This window comes from Rhinolophus sinicus, linkage group LG11 (genome assembly GCF_036562045.2).
Source record: "Rhinolophus sinicus isolate RSC01 linkage group LG11, ASM3656204v1, whole genome shotgun sequence".
NCBI classification, from domain to species: Eukaryota; Metazoa; Chordata; class Mammalia; order Chiroptera; family Rhinolophidae; genus Rhinolophus; species Rhinolophus sinicus.
The window spans coordinates 55,255,470-55,275,377 of NC_133760.1; the positions used below are offsets into that span (position 1 = coordinate 55,255,470).

At 39.5% G+C, this 19,908-nt stretch overlaps 1 protein-coding gene across 1 annotated transcript in view; it reads right to left on the bottom strand.

Annotated features, from left to right (window-relative positions):
- Nucleotides 1–19,908, bottom strand: part of CNTNAP2 (contactin associated protein 2) — a 1,478,782-nt gene that overhangs the window by 392,476 nt on the left and 1,066,398 nt on the right. The window lies entirely within an intron of this gene.

Here is a 19,908-nt window from a genome sequence, read left to right on the forward strand (position 1 = left end):
CCATCCATCTGGTTAGCAAACCAGAGGATCACAGCTGCAACTCTTGGTGTGCTCATTTCTTCTCAGTTATTTTCTTCATCATTGGCTGCCTAGGTGCTGCTCCTTTACTCTTGATAGCACTTAAAAATTACCATTGGGATGCTCCAAGTTGCCCAGACTCTGACCTCATGTCTACAAATAACTGTCTGTGAACACAATAGATCTCCATTGGAAATGTTCAGACTGGAAAAGTTCAAGAGACAACGTAGCTAGAAAAAACAAAATTGATCTTCTTTCTTTGCACCCACCATCCATCCATCCATCCATCCATCCATCCATCCATCCATCCATCCAGTATTTAAATAGCTATACATTCATCATCACCTCAATATAATCAAGTAGTGTTAATTCAGTAATAATTTACTGAGTGTATATTATTGCCTGGAACCAACCTTTCTAAGTGCTGAAGATATTGCAATAAAAAAGATATCTCTGGAAATGGCTTAGCAGGCTGTCTCTGCAGTTCAGACTTGCTTCCCTGTTTCTGAATGCCCCTGGAAAAGCTTATATTCAGTAGGTGCATAACTGAACTCATCATGTTTGCCTTCCTGCAAAATTGTAATATTACTATCTGTCTCAAAAGTCTTCAGTGGCTTTATATAACTTACAAAATATAGCCCAGTTTCTTTTGCTTAATATTCATGGTCTCCTACAATGACTCCCCAGGCATGCTGTTCTACTGTTACTATAGGAGTATTCTATGAAACTTACATATATTCTTTGCTCCATTGCTGACACATAGTCTGTGCTCTCTGAAGCTTTGCTTATGTTGTTCCTTTGACCAGAATGGGGTGAATGTGTGTGTGTGTGTGTGTGTGTGTGTGTGTGTGTGTGTGACTGAGAGAGAGAGAGAGAGAGAGAGAGAGAGAGAGAGAGAGAGTTTGACTATAGCAGACGATTCTGTTCAGCACCCTCATTCAGTGTGTATGTGCCCCAAGAATTAGTAAGTCTCAGATAGAGTACCAAATCTGTGTTTGCCCTAGTTTTTTATGTCTCTCGTCGTGTGAGGATAATGCTGCACCAGGACTGAGCTCAACACACATGTATTTTTCATACAACCTGGCCCATAAACAGAAGCCATCCACTTCATTTGACACTCAGGTGAAGAATCTGCTATATGTTCCAATCCTACAGGAAAATCTGGCCGTGCTGCATTCATATCTCTAATCTGTCCTGTGAGTATGACCACATATTATGTATTTTGCAGGTAAATTAAAAAAAAAAATTGTTCTGTCTTGTGTATACACAAGTTTTGCCTTCTTCTCTGGTGTTAGAACCCCATGTCTGGTAAGACAGAAGTTCATGGCGCTGTGATTAGTTATATCTCCCCTATAAGGTTATAACCTCCTTGCGTACAGGATCTGTGTCAGAAATTCCCCCATCACCTAGCATGGATCTTCTAAGGGGCGGGGCTTGAAACCCAGTGGTTGGATGAGGAATGACAAGTACTTAACATGGTGACTGCCAACATACTGGAGAATGTCGAGAAAGAGGCAGTGTGGGCACCTTAGAGGACAGACGTGTGCTTTATCCCCTACCGTGTGTCTTGACTGGCTACATGTCACCGGAGGGAAAGGGGGAGCGTGGTAGAAGAGGGGAAAGAGGGTCAAATATGTGGTGATGGAAGGAGAACTGACTCTGGGTGGTGAACACACAATGTAATATATAGATGTTGTATTACAGAATTGTACACTTGAAACCTATGTAATTTTACTAACCAATGTCACCCCAATAAGTTTAATAAAACTATGAAAAAGAAGAAAATCTTTAATTTCAGCCTACTCTGTAAAGGTTAAATTATACAAAGGAAAAAAATGGCGTTAGTTTTAGTATGAATTCAGAAAGTTTCCAGTGTGCATTTTAAAGATATTTGCCATTATCTGTCATTCAGATAACTTCATAAGCAAAGCATTAACATTCTTATGCTAGTATTTTCAGAGCGGCTTGGAGTTTATAGATTTTCTATGATACCAGATGATTTATTTCATTCTTGAGTCTAGTGAAGAGTTAGTGTAAGCCATATAGCATACTGCCAGCAGCTGGAATCCGTAATGCAATATTTCGCTAGTTATCTTTGTTGAATAACCTCGTAAAAATATAACTGCCATAAAAAGCCCAATTCCACGATGCTCTGGCTTGTCATAGTTCGTAATTATTTTAGTTGGACTTGTTTCCTTGAATTCTTCCACATATCTTTTTAAAGAGGTCAGAACATTGATGGCAAGAACCATGACTCTCCCATTCCCTGCTGTAACCCCAGCACCTAGGATAACACTCTCCACAGACAGACAGGGGTCCAATTGCAACTTGTTGAATTAATGGGTCAGTGGACCAGTACTACCTAGGTCAGCTGGTTTGGTTTCAAGCAGGAGGCTTGCCTACAGATTCAGGAGCAAAGGACTTTGTCACCCTGTGGACCAAAGGGCTCGGAATATTACCTAGATGGTTTCAGATGAAATAGGAAAAGTCGTGAAAATCAACCAAAACAATTTGTTAATTTGTTCCTAAGAAGATTCGGCAACCCTGGCACAAATGCACAATTTTCCTAAATGCATATCATTTGTTTCCACGTATCTCCCATGCTTGAATGATGCATCAACTCTAGATGGCTGAGGATGTGAGAACTTAACCACAGACAAGAGATGAGATGAGAACACCCAGCGGGAACCCCAAGGTGGAAGGTTAAAGGGGAAAAGCATCTTTGATTCCTTGGATGGGCAGAGGGACCAGTCCCAGAGACTGGAGAAAACTAATGGAAGTTCCTCTGCATTTTATTTATTTTTTTTCCTTTGCGGAGCCCAAATTTTATCATTGTCAGTAGTGACACAATGTTTCTGTCTTTGTGTGTGAGTCTGAGAGAGTATAGAGGGTAGCACATGCCTAAAAGCACATGGTATAACAGCTTTTGCTACAGGGATGGGCCTTGCCAAGGAGGCTTGTTTGTAACTCACCTGCTTTCTCCTGGGGATGCCTGAGAAGGGCAAAGAAAGAGAGGAAAAACAAATGACCCAGTCAAGAGTCCTTGTAAACAAGCTAATCAGACCTCCTGATGGTATTTACCAGCCAAGGGACAAGGAAGTCGTGCTCTGTGGAACCCTCTAGCGGGCTACACCCAGTCTGTCCCGGGTTCTCAGAGCAAACAAATGAGGAACTTCTCCTTGGTGGGCTATGGCCCATCAGCTGATGTTAGGTCAGTTATATAATTACCCAGATACCAGAGAGAATCATTTCATAACTGCATGCAGCACTCAGAGGGCTCAAACATTTAATTTGGACCCGGCCCCATTCTAACCTGGCCTGGCGTGACCCTGGGAGTTGATGGGTGGTCTCAGAAGCTGCCAGGCATTGCCTTTGTCTTCACTCGTATCCTGCGGAATATTACAAAGTTTGATACTTGGTAAGATCTCTGCTTCTTTGAGTCTGAGTTGACAATCTGGCTCTTTGTATTATCTCAGGTCTGGAAATAAATGTAAATGACTATTGGGCCTGTTTGCAGACAACAAATGGATTTGATGGAAAGTAAATTTAATATTTCCTCCACGATGGTAGGCTGTGGGTGCTTATTTCAAAGTGCATTGGGCTGTCGGTAATTCCCAGGTTTTATTGGGAATGTCTAAGGTTTCTCTCATATTAAAAAAAATGCTGTAGTCAGAGGAACTGTCTTATGGGATTCAGAATGCTTTGACGCGTCTAGACAAACAGGCTGCAGGGACAAGGGGATTTTTAATGGATTACTCTGTTTACATTGCACATAATTTATTTTCCAAAAATAATTTCCTCTCTATTAGTAACAACCAAGAGCTAATCAGGGAGCAAAGGCACAATCTACTAATAGAAAGGCTTATGTACGGGAACTCAGAGTGCATTGTCCTTAGGAAGAGGAAGTGGATGCGAATGTAAAAAAAAAAAAAATAAATAAAAATTATGGTTTACTTTTTCTTCCAGATTTTAGGAATAGTTTATTATCTGGAAAACTCAATGAACAAGGTAATGAACATCCCTTATTACCCTGATAAGTGGAATTCTTTAGAAACTAAGAAGAATTTCTTTTATTGAAAGGAAATCTAATGGGAAAAAAATAGCATTCCTTCAGAGTAGCCAAAAGCGAACGCTGTTAGAAGTGAAATATTTAACCGACTGCAAGCCAAGTTCAGAGACCCTTGCTATGTCTCCTCTCTCTGCCCCAGCCGCCAAAGTTGAACTGGCCTTGGACAGGACATTGGCTCTTCCCTGAAGTTTAGGGCATCGGAAGCTCGGCCAGAACTTAGGGGAGGAAAAATCAGTAGAAACGGCCTCTCACTCCCAGGCATCTGGGCTCCTGTGGGCTTCTGGGAACTAAAGAAGATGCTGGAACATTATCAGTCATCTTCTAAGAGGTACATTTTCAGTAAGATAAGTAAAACCATTATCAGATGTCTCAATTTTCCAGGAAAAAGACTTTCAGCTGATGGTAGGAGCATTAAATTTCCTCATTACAACTATATTTTGCCTTTACAACCAGTTTTGTAATCAGATTGATGAACCTTAAAAACTACGTGTTCCTAAATCTCATGAGGAATTTCACTCTTTGTGTTTGATTTATTTTTCACTTTTACTTTGCTGCATGCTAAAAGACTATGAGAGATACGTATATAAATTTTCTATTTAATGACAATTTTCCTTTTTCCTAATTATTTTATGCTCATCTGCCTTTCCAGAGTTACATTTTTTTTTTTTAAATAGAACTTATAAAGTGTTAAATGTACCCTCCAAGAATTGGTAGCTAGAAGACAATGATCATATCGCATCCATAGAACTTGTTACTTTTCATTTCTCATAAAATAATTGTTAATATGTTGGCTTTTGATTGTTTACAATATTTATGTGACTGAACTCAGCCCTTGGCTTATTATAACTATTAAGATCCAGGCTCAGATTTCCGTCTGAAGTTTAAAGGAAATTACTATGAAGAATATCTAGAAACACACGATCCAATCAAGAGAAAAACAATAAGAGTAGAAAATTTAAACTTCATAACATTGAAAGAAAGAACCAGAACCACACTGCATTATTGTTTTGTGCTAATTCATGCACTGGTCTTCTGTTCTATGTGCATTGAGAGAAGTCAAAATTAAAGTGCAAATAAAACCTAGAAGACGTCTAATGAGCCTTCATAGGACAGGCCAGGAAATGCCAGGTAGGACGGAAGTGACTTGGAAAAGCTACAGAGGAGGAGGAGAGCCATCAGTCTCTGGAACCCTCAACAACATCAGAGGGCAGATTTTCTTCTGCCTGGAAATGGGTTTCCCTGAATAATTCAGGAAATGGCTTATTCAGAAATAAGCACTCTTTAAAATGGAGTGGGTGAGGGAGAAAGGAAAGGAAAGGAAAATAAAGCCACCTGTCAGGAAAAGTCAGGCAATCCGTAAGTCAACTGGAAGAGCCAAGAAATATTTGGGCAGAGGATTGGCACGAACTGCCCCCAAGCTGGCGTCATAACCACAAGTCACTCGGCAGTTTGCAGCAGGTGGGAGGGCGGCCTCCAATGTCCCCTCTGTTACATCCATTTGCAAATATTAAATGATAAGGTGACAGACTACTCCACTGGTCTCAAAGCTAATAGGGAAGTGAATTACGAGGTTATCCAGCCAGAAGGTTTAACAACTTATTGTCACCTGACCATTAAGTAATCATCTTCTCACTTCACTGCTCTGGAACTTAACGTTCTCTGAAGAATTCACTAAAGGGTGATATGATGCCAAAGACACTTGAGTCGAGAATCCAATCTGCATTTTCATTTAGTTCTTAGATGGAAGCTGACGCCTGTAAGCCTGGGGTATACCACCAGCAGGGAAACTGGTACCAACAGGAACCAGGAGAGCAGTTCCCCCAAGGCAGGAAACAGAGGAGCCAACCACTTTATCACGAAGTAACTGAAATCATGCAGGCAGGCAGCCAAGACTCCGTAGGACACGTCAGGCTGCTGGGAACATGGCCACCCTCTTCAAAAACAGAGGTACTGACTTCTCCAGGAAACTTAGCCTTCCTTCGATCAAAACGTCTTCCTTTCACAACCCTGTGCACCACAATAAAGGGACCTGGTAAAGGCACCTGGTATATCTGGCCTGCAAGGTCATTGATTGTGAGCACAGATGAATGTAAGGAGAGGGGCTTCTGAATGAACCGTGGGTAAGGATTCAGGCTTTACCACTAACGACTTGTGGCCTTGGCAGGTTGATGACCTCTGAATCTCAGCTTCATTTTCTGTAAAACAGGAGAGAACTATAGCTAACTAGCAGGTTTGTTGTGGTAATTAAATGAAGCGTTTTTTTTTTTTTTTTTTTTTTTTTTAACAAAAAGACACTACCTAGAACATAAGTGATACCCAATCCATGTAACTCATTAAAACAATTTCTCCTTATTTCATTTAGAGTTAAGACATGAGTTATTCACTGTAGGTAGGGATATAAACTGGTATTGTCACTATGGAAAACAGTATGGAGGTTCTTCAAGAAATTTAAAGATATAACTATCATACGATCCAGCAATCACACTTCTGGGTATTTATCTAAAGGAAACAAAATCAGGATCTCAAAGAGATATCTGCACCCCATGTTTACTGCAGCATCAAAGAGCTGAGATATGGAAACAACGTATCTGTTGATACTGAATGGATGAAGAAAATGTGACACACACACACACACACACACACACACACACACACAATGGGATATTGTTCAGCTTTGAAAAAAGAAAATCCTGTCATTTGCGACAACATGGATTAAACTTCAGGGGCTTATGCACAGTGAAATAGACAAATACTGCTTCGTATCACTTACATGTGGGATATAAAAAAAAGTCGAACTCATACAAAGAGTAGAAAAGAAGTTGCCAGGGGCTGGGGGTGAGGGGCATAGGGAGAATTTGGTAAATGAATACAAACTTTTGGTTATAAGATGAGTAAGGTTGGAAGATGTAATGTATAACACGGTGACTCCAGTTGATAACATTGTATGGTATAATTTAAATTTGCTGAGAGTAGAACTTAAATGTTCTCATGCCCCCCCACTTACACCCCCACCCCCCAAATTAGGTCACCATGAGGTGATGGATGTGTTAAACTCGACGAGGGGAATCCTTTCACAATACATACCAAATGATCATGCTGTACACTTTCAATATCTTAAAATTGTATTTCTCAATTATAACTTAATAAAACTGATAAAAAGAAACGTAAATTAAAACAACATTTTGCCCATCAATTGGCATTTTAAAAATATGAATATATGCAGCGTTGATAATAGTTAGGGAAAGTAGACAGCCTAAAACCACTCTTGGTACAACGGCTGGGGGCACATTTTAAACTATAATGTGAAATGTATCACCTTATAAACACAGCAGTGCACCTCTAAAAATCTGTCCTACGCAAACAAGACAAACACGGAAAAATTCTCAAGGCCGTATAAGAAGCATTATTTGAAAAAGTACATATTTAGAAACAGTAAAACTGTTTATCCAAATGAGGGATAACCATATAAAGTGTACTATATCTATAAAAGGAGAAATAAATTTATATGTACTAACCGTGATAACATTATTTGGAGAGAAAGAGAGGGAAAGGAAAAGAGAAAGGAAGCTGGGAAGATGGAGGGAGGAAGTGTGTGTGGGGAGAGAGGGAGAGAGAGAGAGAGAGAGAGAGAGAGGAAGAAAGAAGGACAAACATATGTTGCATCAGTTTGAGAAGCCATGATTTGAGGTATAATTTCTTTTTTGGTTCCTTTCTCGAATGGTCACATGAAAATCCACCTAGGAATCTAGTGGAAAATTTGTGTCTTTGAAGAAACAAAAACTCATGAACTAATGGAGTTGTCAGGAAAGATTAATTTCTAAAACACAATTTCCTGCCTACAGTTATAATACTAACTTCTTAAAAAAGTATTCCCTTCTAGAAGCATCCTTTCAGTATTAGAAGAATTATGAAGAATTAAAACAATATCTCTTCTTAAAAGTTGCCCTTCAGGATTACTCTTTAAATCTGTTTTGAAGGTGAGTAATTCATTCACGTCTCAGCCTTTCTTCAGTGTTCTTACACTATGTGACAAAACATCAGCCATCTAATCTTAAGCATGGACCAATATAGGCCGAAAGGTGACAACTGACTTTCTGGGTGAGGATTTCTACACAATTGGAATCATCGATACCTTGCTATGAATTGGGGGTGGCATTGCTATTAAACCAGGTACATACCAATTAGTAACCTTGCAAGTCTTGCAACACTCTCTTAGTGAAAATATTTTATTACGGGAAAAAAATAAAGCTACACTCAGAAAATGTGTTTGTTTGCCTAACAAAGACTGCCAGAGAATGGCATATGTTTAGGCAGGTTTACCTGATATTAAGCTCAGTGCTACACCTGTATCTGAAAATTGCATTTCAAACCAAAATTATTGATCTAGATAGCAATCATATTTTGAAACTGGATTTTGCTGTTGAGTGTCATTTTCATGAAGGTAACAATGTCCCAAATAATAACAAAGATTTAGAGGCTTTGTTGACGTAGATGCCCTCAAAGGAGTCGGGAAGGTTAAAACACAAAGGTGCCATAAAGTGAGACTCTGAAGTGACTCACATGTCTCCTTCAGGAGAATGAATTATAAACTTTCGGTCATGGAATCTCTCCCAACATATATACTTCATATATAATAAACTTTAACCAGGACTGGCTTTGTACTTTGCAGGGCCGAGCACAAAATGAAATGTGAAGTTCCCTGTTCAAAAAGTATGAAGAATTTCAAGGACGCCACAGCAGAGCATGGCGCTGATTGCGGAAGTGGCATTCTGTACATGGTATTGCATCATCTCAGGGGCAACATGAAGTTTGACGAGGTACTTTAGTGAGGAGATGTCACCCTAAAATTCCCATCAAAATTTCACTCATGACTGACCATTTGCTGAGGTCCTAAATCAATGATTTCACTGGGGCTTACAAAATGATGCTTTTCAATTCCAATCATTCCTTCTGTTTAGAAAATGTCACTCATTTTCTAAAGGCCTTTTGGTTAGTCTGAAGTGCAGTTCCTACCTGAAGGTCAGGATAAATGCTTATGTCCTCCCAACCATCGATTTGAAGCTAGGAATTGGTACCCTAGCAACTTCCAAAAGTGTCAGTGCATTTTGTTTTGTCCCTCCAATTCTTTTTTCTGTTTCTTTTTTCCCCGGGTATGAGCAATACATTATATACACATCAATGAGCCCATGTACATAATTTATTTGAATCTGTTGCAGCCATTATTCTTTTTGATGCTCAACTTGTATCATCTTTTGTCTGCAGGAGCCTCTTTAAATTGGCTTTTAGGACCCTCTGAAGTGACTTTATCAACCTTCATATTGTATGTGGAGGCCACACGCTGGGCTTTAGTGATATTTGTTGCTGCACAGTGGCCAATGCCTCTAGGCTTTTCCATTGGGCACAGGTGGAAATACATGTGTTTAAAAAGTTAGAAAAAAATATGTTCACCCTGCTATTATGTTACCTATCCTTTCTAAAGTTTTCTTTATACATATAAATCCTCTTTAAATTTTACTTTCAGATTTCCTTCAATGTTCTAATTATTGAGCAGATAGGGCCATTTCTGTTTTGACTCTTAATTCGTCCCTTAGTTCAGACTGCACTTGTATGCCTGTTTATCATACAATCTTCAGATTGTTGAGTCCCTAAATTCTGTCCAGAGAATTTTGAGAGCTTCAGCTCCCTTGCAAAGTTCTGAACGAAGGTCAGAGAGAGATTTTCAGCCTCCATTATGAATTATTTCTAATGCTTTTCAACTTATTTTCTCTTTTAAATAAATCTAATTTTTCGATTTTTTTAAAATGTCAGTGTCATAAGTATACAGATGTGGCAATGAAGTCATTGGCATTTCTGCTTCTAATTACTCTCATAGCTCATTTACATAATTCATTCTAACTCCATCTACCACAACTGAGTTGGCATGATTCAGTCTGCATATAATTTTTAGTATGGGGGAATGTTTGCACAATTGCTCTGGGTATTAAAAGTCACTGCTTCAGAACTGAGATAAATTCTAACTGTCGGAGGGTCTCAGTGAGGGAGTATTTCACACAAACCAATACAGCTGCACGGGAATTAGGCACTGTTCCTGGTGACAGGTAGTCTCAGAATTAGTTTCAGTCTATTAGAAAAGCTACCCAAGAAAGACTCCTAGGAGCCTGCCCTTGTCTAACTCGATTATGCCAGCCTCTTCCTCTGATGGCTAATCAGCTTTTAAATTCAGTTGCAAATAGAAATAAATGAAAGACGAGGTTCAAATCACAGAAGGGTAATATACCTCTACACATAATGCATTCTCTATCTAGATAACAAGTACCTCTGACCCTTCAAGATTGGTATAAAATGGAGTAGAAAATATGATCACCTTCCGTCAGTAAATACTACACTTATCTTAGTAGCCAAAGAGAAATTGGTCCATGCGAATTGTGGCTAGACAGCAGGACATGGGTACAGTGAATTCTGTTTTTATAAAGACAGGAGGGAGGTTTTCTTTTATCTGTTATTCCATGCCATGCCCTCCAACTGTTTTCCATGACACAAAAACACCAGCAGAGCAAAGCACTATTGAAAATAATGTGGTATTTAAGCTCTTTAAACTGGGAGGAAAATCCTGGCAGATATTTTGATCCCGGGAAATGTAACATTGATAAAGGCATGGTTCATTATGCTGTGATCACATCTGGAATCGGACTGCTATGAAAACTGACCTCAGTGACTGATTTAATTACAAAGCAGCCTGCCACAACTTCAAATATCTACTTTTCTAACCCCAGATGGACACTTAGACCTCATGTCTCCCCCTCTCATTTTCTAGAGTTCCCCTACAAGTGCCTGCCCAGTGCAATTATGGAAGGCCTCTTCCTATATACATCACACACAGGGCACACCCTATTGCCCAGGCTTCCAGCTGATGGAATGATGCTGCTATTTTCAGGGAGGAAATGGAAAAGGGACCAAACACTGCCTGTCACAATTAAGTTTGCTCATCTGTCATCATGACTTCTATCGGGAGGGTTTCTTCTCAGTCTTTTTACTTCCTCTATAATCTGCAGAGGAAAAAAAGATTCAAGGAAAATACCCTGAAGATTACCCTTCAGGAAAAAACACACAAAACATGTCCTCTCAAACAGGATTTCTTTGTGGTGAACAAACTACATTCTGAAAATGTCCTTTGTTAGGTGAGTTCATAATGTGTTGCTTTCCTTTAGTTAAAAAGGAAGCTCAAGGCAAAAAGTTTAAAAGGACCTGGGTCTACAGAACATCTTCTGGTGGTTGGCAGACTCACAGGTCAGATAAGTCATTTCTGATTTTGTCAATTGCTCCCAGGGCAGCCACCACGATCTATAGCAGTAGCAGTGAGGCGCTCAGTGTGCAGAGCTGGGGACAATATGCGACTAGTCAGAATAACCTGCAGGTAGATCCAAATCTATTGCTTCCAAATATCAGCCCTCGTGCATGAACTTAACCCTCAGGCCTCGATTTTCTCCTCGCATAAAAGGGAAGAGCCCGCCTACGCAGTCAGGTGTCAGGATTCAGGCCGTACAGTGGTCCCCGGCCTCCTGACTGGTACCATGCAGGCATTTGGGGGGAGGTATTCTCTTACTATTTTCTTAGGAAAACAAGAAAGGGAAAACGGATTAGAGAACTATGTGAGTTTCAGCCGTGATTACCTTAGGCTGTACTGTACATCTGTGACATATTCATTCTGATTTATTAAGGGATCCATCTTAGCCACTACAGAGCACAAGATGTACAGTCGTGTTTGCATGCATTCTATCCATCTTTACTCTGGTTCTTTGGCAGCGGTACTCAGACCACGACTGCCTCTCATGATTCAAACTCAATCCTCGTCGTGGCAATCATTTCCCAGTAACCTTTGTATGGTAAACACCTAATCGCACATTTACCCCAAAACTTTGTGAAAGCTATTTACCTTTGGAGCATGAACAAACTTTCAAGGTCATAGGTTCTATATAATTTTAAAGAAGAATTTCCTTTAGTTTTTTTTTTAACTAAATTCACTTTCTTCAGATTTTAAGAGCAGAATTAACCACCCCACTCCTCCACCCCAACCTAACTATTTAATTCAATACTAGTATTTTGAGATTTCATTAGAGCTAACTAGTAAGTCACTAACTAAATATATCAGTTTTCATTGGGTCATAAGCTTCATTCCTTTATGTGCTGAAAGGTACAAGTCTCAGTATCCAAATCTCAGCATCGGAGAGATTATTAGTCTTATCCAAGGTCACACAGCTAATTATAGCAGAACTTGTAGCTTTTGCCTTTGCAGCGTGGTATCCACTAACCGTTTTACTCTAATCTCATTGATTGCTTCTTTTCTCCTTGATCACTTTACCTGATAGCTGTCATCCGATCCATGTCCTAGGGAACAGTACACAGATCTCCTGTTGTCTTGTAACAATCTAGCTACGTGGCTTTGGGTGAGTCATGCAGAAAGGGCACAGTTACTACAGAAGTTCTTACAGAATTAGATTTTAAAAAGTGTAAATGGCATCAGTCAATGATCAGAAAGGTAGTATTAGGTTGGTGCAAAAGCAACTGCGATTTCTGCACTTTTTAATCTTTTAAACTGCAATTACTTTTGCACCAACCTAATATATAATCATACAGAAAATTCAAGCAATTGAGAAAAGTACAAAGAAGGAAGTAAAAATCACCCATTGTTCTCCAGCCAGGAGCTAATCACAATTCTTACGTTGGTTAATGTCATTTTGGATCTCCATGCACACACCCACACCCACACCCACACACACCCACACTTTTATATAAATGTGAAGCTCTCATCCATGCTATTTAATAATTTATTTATATCAACAATTTAATGCATATTATCCCACTTAATAAAAATTGTGAAAACTAGGACTTGGTAAGTTCCTTTTATGTAACAGCTTACTTTTTAATGCTTAAATACGTTTTACAGATATGAGTCACAGATGAGATGTTTGCTCAAAGGCACAAAGTTGGTATTTGCTCCTTGTGGAGGGGGGGCAAGATTTTAACACAGGCAATTCTGACTCAAGAAGCTCCTTTATAATGGCTGCAATGTATTCATCGAATGAATATCCAGGGTTTATTTTAAATATATACTGATGGGTGCTTAGGCAGATTCATTATTTCTGATGTTATTCAAACCTTCTTGGTGGTCATCAAATACATCTTTGTGTATTTGATCAAATACCTCCTTAGATATATTTTGAAATATAGAATTTCTGGGTTAAAAGGTATAGACCTTCAATTTTGACATATATGGCCAAGTTGAATACTACACTTTGTAGAACAGTCACTTCCCTACATCCGTAACAACCACGAGTATTGTCAGGATTAAAATGAGCAGAAATTGACTTCATTAACACAAACTCAGAATTAAAAACATACATTTGCTGTGCTTATGGGCCTATTCTTTAAAAAATGAAATCATGGTTTAAGTGATTTTAAAGTAGGCGCCGTAGGGAAACAAATAAACATGCAAATACAAAAAAACACATACAAAAAATACAAAAAATAAGCATTTACTTCATAATGTGTATAATCTAATTTCTGAAAAAAATCACCATCTTCAGGAAGTAGTAAAGATCACCTCACACTGCTGGTAAAAATAGTAATAATTCTGTGCAGAAATGTCCCAACATATCCCAAGAATTGTGGTATGTTCATATTCAATGACTCAGTAATTCAACAGAAGGATTCAATCTTAGGAAAATGACAAGCAGTGAGGACCCAAAATGTTTATCATGATGTTATTTATGAAAGCAAAAATGGAAAACTTAAATATGAAAAACAGACACTGCTTATAGACTATGGCCAACGCATAAATGAACTATTGTTTAGCCATTAAAACTTTAGTAACCTTTGTAGGTTACTTTAGTTATGTGCCAAAATGTTCTCAATATTTTAAACAAAAATGCAGTTTTAAGTATTGTATAATTCTGATTAGTAAACACATATGCTACTTGTATAAAATACAAGGGTAATCTACCCAATGTGTTAACAGCGGTTATTAGAAGATGTATTTACTTTCTTCATTTGACTTTTGTGGTTCTTTTCCTCCCTAAGTGTTCTACAGTCACATTTTTTACGCAAAACAAACAACCTACCCCCAAATTTACCTTTGTCTGATGATTGACACATATGGCAGAACCTAAAAGCCCACACTTAAACCTCACTCAGTGTCAGCAATGTGAGCCATTTAGATGACTTACATCTATCCAATCATCTCTCCTGACCAGTGCCTTGAGTCTGTCTAGACCCCTAATGAGGGTCTGCAGGAAACGTTTTTTTTCTTGCTCCCTCCTTTTAGTTTTAGTTTATCCACGTGACACTACCTGCCCTGTCACAGAACGACCCCTCTTAGACATGTGACTAGTCCAGGGAGACGCATGTGATGCATGGTAGGCCCATCAGAGCTCTCTGAGTATGGAGGGGTTTTGGGGTGATGGGCTCCGAGTTCCAGGGGTTTGCCAGGAACAAGCTTGCCACACGGAAGCCCTGTGAAGCCAAGACCCAAGTAGAGCTGCGAGCAGAAGAGAAATGTCCCCTGATGGCATCTTGTGAAGCTTTGGCCCACCCATGCCTGAGGCCAGCGTCAGTTCAAAGAATGCTTAGTTACATGGGCCCCCAAATTCTCTTTTTTCTGTGAGCGAGTTTGACTGTAATTCTGTCACTTATCACCGAGAGGACTAACAGGGGATCCAACCCAACAGTGGCATTTTAGAATTACCTTCCAGCTCTCCTTGTAGCCCTCTGTTAACTCATCTCATCTTAACGCCCATGTTCAGAAAAAGACTCTATTGCATATATCCTTACTTTTAAAAAATGTTCCAATGTCCAACCTAACTCACATATCTATTAAACATCACAGAGTTCAATGCTCAGATGAGTTTTTTTTCTTAGCTTGCTGTTAAGGTCATTTACATTTATAGCTCCATCCTTTCCACAGGCCTTGATTCAATCTGCAGAATTAATGAGAACGTTCTTTTCTATCCTGCAAATCATGCAATGTGATTATTGTTCTTGAATGGAAAAGGACTCAGCAGGGGTGCCTGCCACGAGAATGACTGGCATCTCTCTGCTTATGCCCCATTTCGGTGTTCTCCCATTCTGGGAATGCACTGGCCAGTCCAGGGTCCCACAGTGCAAGATAAACTTTACCTCAGAATGGGCCGGGTGGGTCAACCAGTAATTAATTGCTCGCAAAGAAATCTCTTTAAAAACCACGGTAGATTTCAAGTTGTCTCCAAACTGATTAGAAAGGGGACATAACACTGTAATTGAACTGTCAATCACAAAAGAAATACATCTGTATGGAGATTTGATTTTGCAAGGGAACTTTGGGGGCCGTTGTGGGGTAGTTCATGAAACTTGGAATCTTGAAAAGATTGGTGGCTTCAAGTCTAGAAAGAGACAAAGAACAAGAAAGAAGACTGAAGCGCTGTCAGTTTGATGTAACTGAGAGTGAAAGGAAAGGGACGGATCAGGTTTTGTGAAAAATGACCCAAACTGAGAAGCAAGGAGGATATGATGAGAAGTAGGGAGATTCCTCGGTGTGCTAATCAAGAAGTGAAATCTCAGAGGAACGGAGGAAGATTTTGCCTTTCTGGAACAGAGAAGAGGTTTGTCAGTGAGTTACTCTGGCTAGAATGTACAGGATGCTATCCTGTTTCGGCTGGGAAGAAATAGGATATTTACAGCTAAGAGCCAAAAGTGACCCTCTGTTGAAGAACAGAAGGACTGTTTATCCCCAGCTCTACTTATATCCCAGTATATGATCAGCTAGGACTGGGGTTGAGGTTAAGGTGAACTGGAAAATAATAATATAAATATATATCAGGCAAACGAGCAAAAAACAAACACACACACACACACACACACACACACACGCTATCACTAATAGAGGGAGAATAGTGTAGGCTTAACAACATCTTCATATTACTTTGTGTGTGTGTATGTGTGTGTTTTTCCCCACAGAGTATGGTAAGATTGTGCACTTGTGACAGGTCTGGCTGATACATAGTTTGTAAAACTGAGATTCTACCACCCTTAATAAGATCTGTGTGTTTTAAGGCAGAAGTTAGGTTGGGGCTACGGCAGCAGAGGTGAGAGAGGAGCAGTTAGTTGGTCCCAGGGGTGTGGGACGCTGTGCATTCTTTCCTCTTGTGCCAAGGACAGTTTCCCAAAAGAAGTAACGTGAGAGCACTAGGAGAGAGCAGAGCACCTGGGAAGGAGTTTTGTATTACGTCATAGGAAGAAGGGAGATGGTGGTAGGCAGGGCAGGTTTCATGTTTTACAACCTATAAACCTCTCTCACTTGTCCCAGCAGAAGTGTGAGATTAGCTTGCCCAACTGGGCAAGATTCATCTGCACGATTCATTCATTCCTTCAGCCCATAAGCTAAGAGGTTTTGGAAATAAAATGCTAAGTTTTACCTCTTGACTATTCTGTGTTCAGGTCCAGCATTAGTTTAATAGTTGGTAAACGGGGTATCTTTTGTGCAGCAGAACAAACATAGGGTGGGAAACAGAGAATTTTCCCTAAAAATTTCAGATCTCCTCCTGTTCTACGCTCAAATTTTAGTCATTGTCATGACCAGAGTTTAGCAGGGAGTTTATTTTCTCATAGAAAGATCACGTAAAGGTGAGCTATGCACCTCATGAACGTTATTTACACATATAAACATGCCCATCCGACCCTGTGTGTTACTATTCTCTATTCGTGGAGAACAGGGGTGATTTCTTTATGATTTTCTTTGTGTAAATCAATCTACATGTATTATGACCCATGAAAGAGAGGTCCTTTGAATAATATAACATTCTTATCTACACATCTATAGCTATAGATTTTAAAGATTTCTGCACTTGGAAGCTATAAAACAGATACATGTGAAGATGGAAAGTGATTTTAATAATTCCGGTTCAGTAGAAATGAGAGGCTGTGCCGATGAAAACTTTTCAATTTATTCTATGAATTTCCTTGACCTGCTTTACATTAAAGATGTCCTCTAACTATGCATAAGAGTATTAATTTGACTGGCGTTAGGATGTTAGAGAAAAGCTTTCTTTTTATCAAGCAGCCCTGACTTTATTATAGTCATGCTTCTCCATTAGTTATAAAGAAATACACTCTGGCTGTTTGAAAGTAAGACCTGAATGGAAATCACTTTACAGTTTCGTGTTCAGACATCTTGTAATTGGTATAAAACAACATCCACCATGGAATTTCAACAAAGGAGGAATCAGTCTTCTATTAAAGACAATCTTGATTGGGGTGTGTTGATGGGTGGCCTTATGGGTTGAAGTTTTCTCTTGTAACATCTTCAAAATCATATCTAATCAATGTATTGATACTGAAGCTCTCATTTGAGCACCAACAGTCTTTGAAGTTATCCTACGTAATTGAACTGGAGATGAAGACTGCCTTTTCTGAAATGGCAAAAACACATTAGGTTCAGCGTTTAGCTGGGAGCCAGTGATGAAAATCACAGTGCCTTATCCTTCTGGCACTCTTCTATGTCCCCAAACACCTTCAGAATCGTCATTAGGATGTATTTGAGTCAGTCAGAGAGAGGCAGAGCGACTTCAGCAATTGATTTGCTTAAACTGTAATTTCAGAAGGAAGATTAGACCCCAAACATCCTGATTCTCAGACCAGGGTATTTGAGTGAAAGTACCAACACAAGGCTCCTTTGTTTCCTTTCAGAAATGTGTTTATGTTCATTTTTAAAGGACAAGGTTCATCTAAAGACTTGAGCTAGGTGTGCCCTTCTCACAGTAAATTGTTATTGATCTTTTGTTTTTCTGATTTTCTCATTAGAGAGTAAGTTTTCTCAGGGAAGAAACTGAACGTGTCTTGTCCTCTGATGTCCTCAACAATTAGCTCAGTCCAACCATAGCATGAAGGGGAGCAGCACATGTTTTTTTTTTTTTTTTTTTTTTTTTTAATGAGTGGCTGATACATACAGTAAAATGATGGCATTCTTTCTGGAAGTTTAGGTTGTGTTTCTATATCAAAATAGATGGTTTATGGTTAAGTTGATTGAAAAGTAGGTATTTAATGATTATATCAAAGAATTCTGCTTATTATACTCATTTAAAAAATCTTTTTAGCTTGTAAAAAGGGCAGATAGCAGGTATCCTATCTCTTTTCATAAATATTGTTCATCTACCTAAATTTTTCCCACACCCACCGAAGTTCTTGCAACATCTTCTAGCCTCAGTGATATCAGACACTAATCATGAATATTGCTGCTAGGTTCATTGAGACTGTTTAACTCTGTAACAGGCTCTGTACTAAACTCTTTACAGGCATTACCTTATTTAATATTCACAACAACTTTCTGAGTTAGGCACTAATAGTGTCTCCTTTTACAAAGAAGGAAGGCGAGAGGTGGCATGATTATTTAACTCAGCCAAAGTCACACAGACAGTAAGAGGCAGAGCTGGGTGTTCAAGCCAGATCTTTCAGCTTCTGTGGTCCCAACCAATAGTGGCCACCTCCATGGCACAGACAGGAGGCAAGAGTGGAGATGCCACGGGGCTGGTGGAGGTGGCAAGGATGTGGATAAAGGAATGAAGAAATGACTGGCACTGAAAAGCACCACGGGGACATAGAAGAGGTCGGAAAGGAGAAAATGGCATTGGGATGAATGGGGGAAAAAAAGAAAGCCTGAACGAAGGCAGTGGGAATAAAGCAGAAGATGAATAACCAGAATTTAGGGATCGTTTGGACAAGGGGGTGAGGGACCGGGCATCCCGACGCCCTGTAGTTTTCAGCTTTGCTGCCCAGGGAGAATGGTGATGCCATTCATTGAGAATAGAAGGCATGAGTTCCGGGAGGGAGGGAAACAGACAAGTTAGTTTTGGGGCATCCAAGTCTTGCAGCCTGGCCTCATGCCTTCCCGTCAGCAGCTACCACTCTTCTGATCACCTGATCAGAGATGAGCTTTTCTAGAACCCATTCACTTGAGGGACCGTTATTCAAGTCAGTGATACCCCCATGAACTAATTCCTACCAGTTTCCCTCCACTAGTGATATCCACCTCGTGGAAGGAGATTTCTGATGGAGATGTTTTTGTTTTGTGTGGTTTTTCCAAAAGTGTAACTATCATGGTGGAAATCTCATCGTGACCAGGTCATGGAAGAGCTTTTAGGAGCTGGCAGGTCCTGTGTTACACTCACATTATAGCAGCTGACTACGCTATTGGCTCTGACCTTAATGTAGGTTTAAAAATATATAAAATCATGAGCACATTAAGTCCGCACTTTTTTGGGGGTATATTCTGATGATAAATTTTATTGTGGAAATATCTGACAGGCAGCATACACTTTTAGTGTGCAGTGAAAATAGAATTCCTACAGGAACATATACTGCCTAAGTTTTCCTCCCCATTTTCAACTTCTCAAGGCTTCTGACTGTATCGGGACCATATCTGGAATGATTTGCTCTGAAATAAATCCATGAAATTCACTAGTGTATTAAAGCCTATAAGACAGCCCTCTTCTTTCTCTCATTTTATCTTTGAAAAAGCTGTGCATTTGTTTTATATAAATATACTCTGAGAAGGAGCAAAGTCATAGCCAAGGACTCGTTTAAAATTTATTTTCAGAGGTAGTGGGAAAAGTTACATGAAATTCTTAAGTTCTGTATTCACGTCGAATACCTAGAATTTTGTTCAATGAGCAAAGTCTTAGTCAACGCCTGGTTTCAGACTGGGATGTACATTCTGGGAATTTACAGTTATGTTAAAGAGAAGAATAATGGAGAGAAGAGGAAAGAAAGATAGGCCTCCTTTGGTGCATATGCAG